Consider the following 12,008-nt stretch of genomic DNA (forward strand, 5'->3'; position numbering starts at 1 on the left):
GTCTCTGTGGCACCTTCCCCATGGCACCTCACAGCGCCTCCTGTCGCCCGGTTCCTGCCCCGCGCTCTCCACTCTAGTCCAGACGTCTGGTGCCATCCCCACCGCCGCCCAGGAGCAACCCCAAGCAGGCCCCGTTGGTGTGCCGTGCCCCACCGCTTGCCCTCGGGCTCCTTCCTGACCCGGGCGAGCGGCTGAGCAGTGCCCACTTGCTTGCGGCTGTGCGTAGCAGGTGCTGTTTAGCCAGGCCGCTCCTTCTGTGGTCCCTTCAGCGATCTTTTTTCCCGGAACTGTTGCAGATAACTAAAAGAAATGAGGTTAGAACACTGTGACTAGGAGGGATCATAGAGACACCTCGGCCACAGCCCATTGAGTAGGGAAGAAACCGGCCCAGAAACAGGAGGTGTGTGTTCTAGGCCATAGCTTGTCAGACTTTAACATGCTTATGAATCACTGAGGATCTTGTTCAAGGGCAGATTTTGATTAAGTAGGTATGGACCGGCCTGAGGGGCCTGCATTACTAATAATTTCCACCGTGATGCAGATGCTGCTGGTCCAAAGACCACATCTGGGGCAGCAAGGGGCTAGAGCACTTACCCAGGGAGTGGAAACAGGGCTTTTTTGGAGGGCAGTTTAAAGAAAGGCCCCTACAAAAAACTCAAGCCTTTTCTTTTTACATGCTCATTGTAAAGAATTCAAATGATAGAGAAAATGGAAGCCTTCCTATAATCTGCAAAGCCTACGAACTAACTGTGCTTTGTCCTTCCCTGTTTATGTCCTGCATACACACACACACACACACATACACACACAGAATCACTGGCACCCTAAAAATAATAATTTTAAAAGATGGCAGGCTAGTTGGCTAGTTGATGTCAGGGATAAGATCCCAAATCAGGTCTATGTAACTATAGGTTAGAGTGAACTTGGGTTGGATTTGGCTTCCTTTTAAAAATCAAGCTAAAATATATATACAGAAAAATGCACAGATTTTAAGGGTACAATTCAATGGTGTTTTTTTTTTTAAGATTTATTTCATCTCTCCTCTTCCTGCCCCTACCCCCCCCCCATTGTCTGCTCTCTTGTATCAATTCACTGTGTGTTCTTCTGTGTCTGCTTACATTCTCAGTGGCACCAGGAATCTGTGTCACTTTTGTTGTGTCATCTTGCTGTGTCACCTCTCCGTGTGTGCAGTGCCACTCCTGGGCAGGTTGCACTTTTTTCATGCAGGGTAGCTCTCCTTATATGGCGCACTCCTTGCGTGTGGGGCTCCCCTACATGGGGGACACCCCTGTGTGGCACGGCACTCCTTGCACACATGAGAACTGCGCGTGGGCCACCTCACCATATGGGTCAGGAGGCTGGGTTTGAACCCTGGACCTCCCATGTGGTAGGCAGAAGCTCTATCAGTTGAGCCAAATCTGGATTTGCATATGGATTTAGTGGTGGGTGACTGTGTGTTACTGCTGTTCTTTGATTCTTGGTTTAACTTGTTCTAGGTCTTTAGAATTGCCTCTGTTTAGTTGCTTGATCAGAGTTATGGACACAGTAATGGTTGCAGAGAAGTTTTCAAGGGCCTTGGGGGGAGGCTTTAAAAGTCTCAAAAAGCCTCTTTTATTTACTTTTATCATCATTGTATACACTTTCTTGGTCTTCCAGGAGATGGTGCTCTTTGGCAGACCTCTCTGCTCAAGCCCTGGTGGGAATGTGTTCACTGTAACCCCAACTGGGTAGGCAGTGTGGAAAGAATGTGATGCAGAATTCTCTTTCAGGGCAGGCTATTCAGAGCCAAGCCTCACAAACCAAACTTTCTCAGAAGATGCTCTACTCCCTTTTCTTTTCTGGGAAGGAAATAAATTCCACTCTCCTCTGCATTTCAGCAACCACTCCAGGTCAGTGGGAAGGGTGTTTGAGAGGATTGGAGCTATTTAGTGTCCTGCTAGCTCCCAGGGTAAAATATGGTGGGGCCCCACCCAGCCTGTAAGGGCATGACTCATGGGACACAGTGACCAAATTTGTTGGCCAAAAGCTGAATTGGCAATAGGCTGCACCTGTCTTTCTCCCCTTTCCTGGGGAAGTAGACTCCTTTGACCCCATCTACCCATAGCCACCAGCCATGTGCCTGAGGACTCAATGCTGTTTGCTCCAGGGATGGGGGAGATGGGTGCCAGCAGCTGCAGCTTTTACTCACAGACTTTTTCCATTGAATCTCCTTTCCTGTGCCCCTCTCTCTTCTGGGTGGTGTCCAGTCTTCCCCTGATATTCTAAGCCCTACAACAGTTTTCTGGATCAGTTTTCCACTCTGCCATTTGTCTCTGACTATTGAGTTACAGCCACTCTAGTTTAATAGATGAGGGGATTGAGACACAGAGAAGTTGAAAATATCATTTATTTACCCTTAAGTAAGTGGCAGAGCCAGGATTTACATCTACATCTGGGTTTCTACAAAGCCCACAGGTTTATCCACAAATAAAACCAGAATCTTGCTTTGGGTGGAAACCAATCCTTATCCTCCTGGGTCCAATGGGAAAGATGGCAAGATGTCCTTGGAAATCAGGGAAGTTCAGTGTCTGGGATGGAGAGAGGTCCCTAACTTTCTCTGCCATGGGGCAGCAAGCCATCTCTCCAGACGCCTGCATAAGGTCTGGTTGAGTAAAGTTGTAAAAATTATCTTCGTGTGGTAGGTTGTATTATGTAGGCCAACAAACACATGCTCTTAATTTTAATCCATGTCCCTATAGGTGTGAACCCATTGAAAACCAGACCTTTTGAAGATGTTATTTTTAGTTATGGTGTGGCCCAATTGAATGAAGGTAGGTCTTAATTCCAATTACTGAAGGCTTTATAAAGAGAACCTGTAAGTCACAGAAGTAAGAAAAGAGAACTTTGCCATGTGATGGAAAACCAAGGAACCCTAAGGATTGCTGGAGGCCAACCCATGGGGAAAGTAAACCTTACTGATATCTTGATTTTGGACTTCTAGCCTCAAAACTGTTGACCAATAAATTCTCATTGTTTAAGCCAATCCATTGTCTGGTATTTTTGATAGCAGTTCAGGCAAACTGACACTTGGATACAGAGTGTTATCACTAATTGGCTTATAAGAATTTAGGCCACTTCTTTTCCCTCTGGAAGCAACAGTGAGTGATGGATTTTATAAAATATAACTAGAATATGACCACTTGTCACTACCTCTAGGGCCACTATGCTGCTCGAATCCATTGTCATCTCTCACCTGCATCCTTGCCACATTTCCTAACTAGTCTCACTGATTCTACCCATTATAGCCTATTGTCAATATATCAGTAAAAGGGATCTTATTAAAGTCAAGTCAGATCATTTCACTCCTTCATTGGCTCTTTACATCATTCAAAATAAAAGTCAAAGCCCTTAGGATCCCCTACAAAGTCTTAACATGATCTGGCCCCTATTGTCACTCAGCCCTCATCTCCTTCTACTCTTACTCTGGTTCATTCTGCTTCATCAATGGCCTTCTTGATGTTCCTTGAACATAACTGACACACTCCTGTCTCAGGACTTGGTATTTGTGTTCCTTCTGCTTGAACTGCTCCCCCTACCTCCACAACATATGCCCAAATAATCACATGGATTGCCTCCTTGCCTCTGTCAGGTCTTTGCTTTAAAGTGATTCTTCTATCATTTAGGATTTTCTGGCTACCCTACTTGCAGTTTTTTCCCCATCATCCCTATACTTCCTACCCTCTTCCTATTTCATTTTTCTCTATAGCAAACCTGCCCAAGATTCTAGCCACCCTACCCCACACCACACCACCTCCATTGATTCCAGATGCCCCGGCAAGATCCAAACTCAAATAGGACCTTTGGAAAACCCAAATGCTTCAGGACTATTGTGACAAGTGACAGACTCAGCAGCAAGCCTCTTATAGGAGAGCTCAGAGCCTTGAGACCCACTCACTGAAGGGCCAAGCTGAAAAAGCATTAAAATCACTCACATTCAACATCAGTTACACCTTCCTCAAAGCTCTGGGAAATATTCCTTAGAATTAGTTTTGATAAAGTCATTCATTTCAGATAAAAGAGGTTGAATGAAATTAGAAGAAGAAATAGTAAATGGATGTAGGCAGGGGTATTTTACAGAATCCAAAGGAACACAAATAAGGCCTCAGGAGAACCCAGGAAAGTTCTAGATCCCTCAGGAGGAGGAATTTGTAGGCCTTCTTGAGTTCCCCAACTCTCTTAGTCTCTGCTGCTCTTCAGGAATTATTTGGTTGACAACTCACCTTCCATTCAGCAAGCTTCTTTGGGTCAGGTGTCCTTCCCTTGGTCCAATCAGCTAGCCCCTTGAAGGTAGGGACACAGAACAAATATGGCTGTGGGGGTCCATCACTTTATGTGGATGAGCACTTCTCAGATAATGTTGCTGTGGTGAAGAAGGAACCTATAAATAAGGAAGTGAGCCAACACCCCCATTTGTTGTCAGTGTTACTACTTCTAGTTCACTTGGGATAAGCAATATTTGGTGAGGCTTACACTGACCCCTAAATACACACATTTCATAGATGTGCTCACTGAAAGCAATGGTGTGATGGTCATTTTGTTTTGCCTATTGATATCTCCCCGCCTCTCAGTCCATGTGGTTCAAGTGGAGGCGAACCACCCCTGGCTCTAATTCTAGCCAATCAGTTTATCTCATCATTCCAACCACTGTGTTTGGTTCAGGAGTGCGCTTGGGCATCAATTCAATCCAGTGAGAATCAGACCCATCTAGGAAGTTTGCTGGAAGTTTGAATAGGAGAACTCTTTCTGTTGGGGCTACTAGTAGAAAGCATATGTGAGCCAGGAACTACTGGAAATCTCCCATGGGGCCTGGGATTGAAGCCAACACTGAGAAAAATGGAGCTGAGAGATGGAGTGAGTTCCAACCCCAGTGATAAAATAGAAGTCTCTGAATCCAGTACAATTTAAAGCTGGGTCTACCACCTGCATTTGTTAGTCAGTACATTTGCTTCTGTGCATAAGACATTTTGATTGGTTTTTTTTTCCTCACTAGAAACCAAAAGAGTCCCAACTAATACAGAGAATAAAAATTCTACCTTCCCATTTGGATGGGGTGGTGCCATACATATTCAGTTCCTGATGCAGGATCTACAAATTTTATGGGGAACATTTTTTAAATGCCAGATGGCACTAGCAATAGTCCTGTACTACTAAAAGTTCAAAGGAGAAATTAAAACAATTATAAAGTGTTGGGGATTGCATCATGTCCTCCACAAAAGGCATCTTCAGGTCCCAATCCCTGGACCTGTAGGTGTGAACCCATTTGTAAACAGGACTTTTGAAGGTGTTATTAGTTCAGTTGTGTTCAAACTGAATGGGGGTGGGCCTTGATCCAATACAGCTGAAATCCTAATACATAAAGGAAATTGTACACAGAAAGTGAAGGGATGGGGAGCAGCCAGAAGTTGAAAATCAACACAACCCGGAAGATAAAGAAGATATTTCCCTGTGCTTTTCCATGGGACAGAAAAGCCTAGGAACCCCCACATTTGGTGACCAGTCAGAAGATACTGATCCTAGGAGGAAGCAAGCTTTCTGGTCTCTGAAACTGTGAGGCAATAAATTCACGTTGTTTAAGCCAATCCATTGTATGGCATTTGCTCAGCAGCTAAGAAATGAATACAATTTTTAGTACCAGAAAGTAGGATGCAGCTATGACAAATACCTAAGAAACGTGGAAATGACTTGGGAATTGGGTAGTGCGTAAAGGCTGAAAGAACTGTAAGGCACTTGATAAAAAAGCCTAGATTACTTTGAAGAAAATGTCAGTAGAAATATGGACATTAAAAGTACTTCTGATGAGGCCTTAGAAAGGAATGATAAATGTGCTATTGGAAACTGGAAGAAGGCAATCCTTGTTATAAAGTAGCAGAGAACTTGGCAAAACTGTGTTTTGATGTTGGACCGAAGGCAGAACTTGCAAGCTATGAACTTGGACGTTTAGCTGGGGAGATTTCCAATCTAAGTGTGAAAGATGCAGCCTGGTTTTCCCTTGTAGCTTATAGCAAAGTGAGAGAGAAAAGGGATAAGCTGAGAATTGAACTCTTGAGCACAAAGAAACTAGAAATTGATGATTTTGAAAAATTCTCAGACTATCCAGGTAGCATGCTCTTTGAGAAGGGCCGGAAGAGGCTCTATCAGGGGAACACTCTGACTGTTTAGGATGTGAGTCCTTGGGAGGACAAGGCGAACATGGATCCAGTCAGCCATTTCAGTGGAAGTCAGGACTGAAAATGCAGTTATCTAGGAAAGATCTGTGGAAAGTTCTAATATCTGATGTCTTGGACCCTCCTGAAGTGTGTACAGAGCCAACAAGGTTTTTGTGAAATTTGTATGAACAAAAGGAATGTGTGAAAGGGACAGAGAAAGGATGAATTGAAGGAAGCATGACTTTAAGACTAGAACCATGGAAGCCAAGGTCTTGATTAAAGAATCTCCTTGGGTCAAGAGTGGACACACCCACAAGGGTGAAAAGGGTACATCAACTGTTGTGCTTGGAGGGGGACAGGCCTTGGGCCCCATTATTCAGGGAAAGTGCTACCATTCCAATGCCAGGAGATGGTGGGATCTGTGCCCTGGTGTTTGCAGAGAGCCTGGCAGCCATTCTGTTGCTTGGAGAGGGTGGGGCTTACATCCAAGGGTTCAGGTTGAGCAGGGTCACAGTGCAAGTGCTTGGAAGGGGCATTGCTAACTCTCCATCATGCCTGGACGACAAAGCATCAAGGCACAGATGGCTCCAAGATTTCAAGACATATTGGACTTTGTCCTGCTGGGTTTTGGACCTGTTTGGTCTATGACCCCTGGTTTCCCTTTGAAGCAAAATCAGAGGAATAGGAATGAATTCTGGGTTGCAAAAGTATCTAGCTTTCCATAATCCCCTGATTTTTGCCTTCTTGGCACTTACAACTGAAAATTGTCTGAGTGAAATGCTCTTTTCCTTTAGCTTCTCTGATGTATCATGCTTTCTAAAATTTATTTGTATTCCTTGGAACTTCTGTAATACCTCTCTAGGGTTTCGAGGTTTTATAGGATCAATGTTTGGATTCAGGGATTCAGGGGGCCAGTCATGAGAAGTAGCAGGAGACCTTAAATCTTCTTGAGAGGCAAAGGAGATCATAAGTTGTTTAGAAGGCTGTTTGAGCTGTTTAAGTTGTTTAGAAGGTCTTAAGTTGTGTAGAAGTACTTAGAGAGTACTAAGAATTAGGCCTAAGTGATGCAGGATTGGCTAACCCCATGGAGTTAACTTGCTCCCAAGTTTGGGTCTTTCCAGGATTCCTGCTGCTCTGGAAAGGTGTCCCTCAGTTCTGTGGAGTTATCTTGCCCCACCAGGACAGGATCAAGTCTACCTCTTTATGTATCTTTTTGGGAAACCCACTCTGCTTGCTCACTGGGGAGTAGATCAGGATCCCTGGATTCATATGTGTGAATTTCATAATGGTTTTTCTGATGGTGGTTTTCTTGCAGGGAGCTGATTTTAGATGATCAGACACTGCTGCAGCCGGGGTTTCTCCTTTTTGCTGGAGGTCCCTGATTGGATGGCCATCTTCCAGAAAATGCCATTTGCAGCTTCGAGAAGGATGTAGTATAAGGAACAAAAGAGTAAAGGTGACAACCTCTAGCCAGCCCATTCAAACAACCGAAGAGGTGTAAGAATGAGAAATTCCACAGTTAGATGGCTTTTAGGTCTAGAAATATAATTAAAAAAAAACAGTTTGGAGTTTGATGGATAAAAGGTAGAGTATCCAGCAGGACTTGGAGATTTCCTAACAGGGAGGAAACAGTCAGAGTGAGAACATGGGCTAGAAATTTCAGGCTTAAGAGGAAAAAGACTATAAGTTACCTGATGAAAATATAAGCCCCATGAGGGCAAGGATTTGGTCTGTTTTTATTGAAAAGAAGAAGAATGGATGTTCAATGTTCTATTCTTTTAACTTTTCTACATATTTGAAAATTTCATAATACAACATTAAGAAAATAAGAAGTAGAATGGAATATTATGTCCATTAACATAATATGTGCATTTCCAGGTTCAATATACATCTACTGATGAAATTGAGCTGTTGTTCTACAGTTTGAACAATAGCTTCCTCAATGATTAATCTTCACAACGTTTTCAAGTATCTTTTAGCAAACAATTAATTCATATTATTAAGAGTTTTGCTATTTCAATAACCATTGATGCTTTTTTCAGTTCTCTCTTTTTTAATTAAAATGTACTAAAATTTTGTTTGATAATATTAATCATTTTAACAATGTTAAGCAATACAGAAAAAGAATGAAGATCTTGCTTAATAATCACTTACCACAGACACAAAACAAGTGTTTGCTGGTCAAGAAGCAGACAAACTGGAGCTCTCATACATTACTGATAGGAATGTAAAATGGTACAGTCACTCTGGAAAATAGGCAGTTTCTTATAAAACTGATCATATACTTACCATACAGCCCAGCAATAGCATCCTTGGGCATTTTTCCCAGAGAAATGAAAACTTATATTGCCCCAAATACCTATACAATGAATGTTTATAGTAGTTTTATTTTTTATGGAAAAGAACTGGGAATAACCTAACTGTCCTTCAGTGGGTGAATGGTTAAACTCTGGTATAGCCATAGAATGGAAGACTACTCAGCAATAAAAAGGAACGAAATATCGATACATGCAACAACTTGGATAGATCTCAAAGCCACCAAAGACCAGTCTCCTGTTTTCCTTCTGCTCCATCTCCTTTAGTATGTGGTTTTCATCCTCAGGGTAACAAGATGGCTGCTGCATCTCAGCCCTGGAATCTGCTTTCCTGAAAGGAAGAAGAGGCAAGTGACAAGGCAAAAGGGACAGCACCTAGATTAGGGGAAAAAAAACACACACACACACACACACACAAACTTCCCCAGTAATCCCTACAGACTTCTATTCCAATTTGGTGATTAGAACTATGTCTTTCTCTCCCAAGCAGCAAGGGAAGTGAAAATGGAATTTTTAAGCTGGGTACATTGCTGTCCCAACCAAAATCAGAGTTCTTTGGTAAATCATAAAGAAAGAGGAGGTATCAAGTGGGCAACTAGCAGTGACAGTCCCAACGCAGAAAAGGATTTAGTGCTTTCATAGCACTACATATTGCTACCACCCTGTCAATATGGTTAAAGGACAGTTTTATTTAAGTTAATGGTTTATGTTGTTATAACTAAGTAAATATTATCTCATGCTGATCTGTGTCATGTACTATGATCCCATTTCCTCTGTTGGCCAACTTATACATTTTTCTTGGAGTTATGACTTCTTGTTTTTGCTTCCTTGGATTTCTCTGTTACTGTCACTAGTTCTTTCTAAATTCTCCCGAATCACAAAATCCTGCTGAATTTTCTTTTTTCACATAGTCAGATCCAACATGTCTAACTTTTTCCCTCTTTGGACACCTCTTGCCTAGAGCCTTCTGTAATCTTAGTCTGAACCGACTGTTCCCTAGGCATTCTGGACTCTTCTTTAACCTCTTTCTGTGGTGAGTTTTCTGTGTTCTGGCTGTCCTGTCAGTCTTTATGGTTTAATCCTTCATTTTGATTGACTATATTTTCCAATAGCTTCCTGAAAAAGAGGTCATGGGAGGCACATTTTTGGGGGAACATGATGAAAATGCCTCTGTTCCAACCTCACTCTTGATTGATAATTTGTCAGGGAACAGAATTCTAGGTTGGAAATAATTTTCCCTCATTAATTTGAAAGCATTCCTTCACTGTGTTTTAGTTCCTTGTGTTGCTCTGGAAAGCTTGATGTGTTTCTGATTCCCACTCTTTTGATGTGTGACTCTCTGGCTTATGTTTTTACGTTGGAAGTTTTTAATATTTTTGCTCTTGGTGTTCTAAAACTTCTTAATCACATGCCATGGAGAGGATCTTCTTAAAATATATTGTACTGGGGACTTTTAATATGGATACTTAAGTTCTTTAGTTCTTGACATTTTCTTCTATTATTTCCTGGTAGAAATGGCTACTCTCTTTTCTCAAAAAATTAATTCTCAGGAAATTCTCATTAATCTTCAGTGAATTAATTCTCTAATTTTATTATATTTTCTTTCTCTTTTCCATCTCTTTTCTTTCTTATTCTACTTTTTCAGAGATTTCTGCAACTTAAATTCAATGCTACTCTTCAGTTTTAAATTTCTTCTATCAAATCTTTCATTTCCAAAAGCCATCTGTACTCTTATTTTTTAAAACAACTTCATATTATTGGTTTGTAGATGCAATATCTTTTAAAAAATTTTTATTTGAAGTATGTCATATACAAATGAACATATATAAAAATAAGTATATAGAAAAAATTGTATACTTACAAAACAAACATGCATATCACCATACAAGTCTCCCATACATCATCCCACCACCAACACCTTTCACTGTTGTGGAACATTTGTTACAAACTATGACAAAGCATTGTCAAAATATTACTACTAACTATAGCCCATATCTTACATTTGGTATATTTCCTCCCCCAACTTACCTAATTATTAACACTTGTATTAGTATTAAATATTTGTTATAGTTCACGAGAGAATGTTTTCATATTTGTTTTTTTAACCACAGACCATCTTCCATGACAGGATTCACTGTGTTATACAATCCCATGTTTTGTACAATCCATTTCAGGTGTACACTCAGTAGCTCTCATTGTCATCAGAGTTGTGCTGTCATCACCTCAGTCAGTTTTAGAACATTTTTATTACTCCAAAAGGAAAAATCCCATACTATCCTACACTCCCTATTGTTTTCCCTTAGAATTGATATAATATCTTCATCATTTCTGCAAAAATATTGCAACATTACTGTTAACTATTATCCATAAATTACATTAGTTATAATTTTCCCATGTATTAGCATATTCTTAATGCTTCATAAAAGAACATTGTTATATTTATACTATTAACCACAATCTTCATCCACCACCAAAATCTCTGTTATAATCCCTAGATTATCCTCTAGCTTGTTTTCAATGGACATTTATATCCATAGACTACCCCTTCAAACCACAATCACATGTATAAATCAGCAGTATTAGGTATACTCACTATAATGTGTTACCATCTACTGTATTCATTTCCACACTTTCACAATAAACCTTATTAAAATTCTACACAAATTAAGCATCAGCTCCCATTGTCAACCCATATAACCTGTACTCTAGAGTTTACCTCTGTTAATTTACACATCATATTTAGTTCATGTTAGTGAAACCATACAATATTGTCCTTTTGTGCCTTGCTTATTTCACTCAACATAATGTCATCAAAATTCATTCATGTTGTCATATGCGTCCCAATTTCATTTATTCTTACAGCAGCATAGTATTCCATTGTAAGTATATACCATATTTTGTTTATCCATTCATGGGTTGATGGACATTTGGCCTGTTTCCATATTTTAGCAATTAGTGTGCAAATGCCAGTTAAAAAATGTCCTTGCTTTCAGTTCTTCTGAATATAGTCCTAGTAATGATATTGCTGGATCATACAGCAGTTCTATGTATTCAGTTTCTTGAGGTACCTCCAAACTGTCTTCCACAGAGGCTGCACCATCTACATCCCCACCAACAGTGAAGGAGTGTTCCTATTTCTCCACATCCTTTCCAGCACTGTCAGTTTTTTGTTTTTTGTTGTTTGTTTGTTTTAAATAATGGCCATCCTATACGGTGTGAAAAGGTATCTCACTGTAAGTTCCATATGCATTTCCCTAGCAGCTAGTGATGTTGAACATTTTTCATGAGCTTTTTGGCCATTTGTACTTCCTCTTTGGAAAAATGTTTATTCAAGTCTTTTGCCCATTTTAAAAATTGGATTGCTTATCTTTTTAATGCTGAAATCTATGATCTCTTAATATAATATAACACGGAAGAAGATGATGGACTAGAAAGAAACGTGACTCTCCTCTTCTCCAGAAAAAATAATTAGAGGACAGGCTGAAACAGCCTAGAAAAAGATCTTCTA

Source organism: Dasypus novemcinctus, chromosome 23 (assembly GCF_030445035.2).
Source record: "Dasypus novemcinctus isolate mDasNov1 chromosome 23, mDasNov1.1.hap2, whole genome shotgun sequence".
Lineage (NCBI taxonomy): Eukaryota > Metazoa > Chordata > Mammalia > Cingulata > Dasypodidae > Dasypus > Dasypus novemcinctus.